A 1,687-nucleotide genomic window follows, 5' to 3' on the forward strand; every position below is an offset into this window, starting at 1 on the left:
CAACTCAAGTGTCTCCTCTTAATCAACCCCCATGTCAAGTGGAAAATCTACTCCATTGACATGGATGCCAATTTCACATAATAAATGACTAAATAAATATTTGAAGATAATCAAATAAATAATGAGGTAAATAGAAAAATACTCTTTGCATTAACAATGTCATAAAAGCTTTCCAATTGTAACTCTGAATAAGGATTAAAGATATAAAAGAGTAGAGATAATAATTAAAATAAAATTGGAAGCAATTAAATAAACAATAAGATTTAAATGGAAAAATACTATGAAATAAATGAAAATATAAGAATCCTAATTTAAAGGAACATTGAACCTGAGAAGATGTTGAAATCCTAATCCTAAAACATGAGAGAGATGAGAGAGCCTCTCTCTCTAAAAACTACATCTAAAACCTAAAATTACGAATTATGAAAGTTATATGTTGTTGATCTCTTTTATGAATGGATGGATCCCCCACTTTATTGCTTCTAATCTGTATTTCTAGACTTGGATCTGGGCCAAAAAGGGGCCCAGAAATCACTGAGGGCGTTTTCTGCAGGTTCCTGCACGTGGCCTGTCACGTGTGCACGCGGGTCACGCGTTCACGTGGTTTGGAGTTTTCCTTTGTCACGCATACGCATTGGTCACGCGTGCGTGTCGGTAGTGTTCTGCTTTAGGCACGCGTCCGTGTCGTCCACACGTACGCGTCGATGCCATTTTGCGCTAGGCACGCGCCCGCATTGTCCATGCGTTTGCGTCGCTGCCTTTTCTTCAAAATTCCATTTTTGTGCTTTCCTTCCATTTTTATACATTTTCTTTCTATCTTCTAAGCCATTCCTGCCCTATGAAGCCTGAAAATACTTAACACACAGATCACGACATCGAATGGTAATAAAGGATAATTAGAATTAATAATTTTAAAGCAAATGAAACATGTTTTCATATATATCATAAAATAAGGAGAGGAAAGTGAAACCATGCAATTTACATGAATAAGCGGGTGAAGAATTGATAAAAACACTCAATTTGAGCACAAGATGAATCATAAAATAGGGGTTTATCAACCTCCCCACACTTAAACAATAGCATGTCCTCATGCTAAATCCAAGAGAAAAGAGTAAAGGTAAAATGGTGGAATCTTATGCAATGCAATCTATTCTAAATGCAAGCTACCTAAATGAATCATGCAATTTTAATTATCATCCACCTATATATATAGAGCTTACATGTGGTTAAATTGCTTCATATTTTCGAGGAATCATATAGCCAAGCCTAAATCATGTTAAAGCACTTTCACAATTGAGTTGGGTTAAAGTATTTCACAAACTTGCAAGATAATTAAATAATTAAATCTGGATATATGGAGATGAGCTATTGAACCCTCACTGGATTTGTGTTTACTCTCTATTCACTCAGTGTTTGGGGTTAATCACTCTATTCTTTTCTATTCATGCTTTCTAAAACTTTGTTCTTCATCTAACCAATCAACAAATATATAATGTATACATACAAACATCATGAGGTCTTTTCAAGGTTGTAATGGGGCCAAGGTAAAGGTGAGGATATATATATAAGGCTAAGTGAGCTATAAGTTGAATCCCTGATTAGTCTAAGATCTCACCTAACATATACATTCTCTATAAAAATTTAAAGTTATCCTGGTCTTCCCAATCTTTTCACTTTTGTATTACAT

The sequence above is a fragment of the Arachis ipaensis genome, chromosome B4, assembly GCF_059453495.1.
Source record: "Arachis ipaensis isolate K30076 ecotype BB chromosome B4, ASM5945349v1, whole genome shotgun sequence".
NCBI lineage: Eukaryota > Viridiplantae > Streptophyta > Magnoliopsida > Fabales > Fabaceae > Arachis > Arachis ipaensis.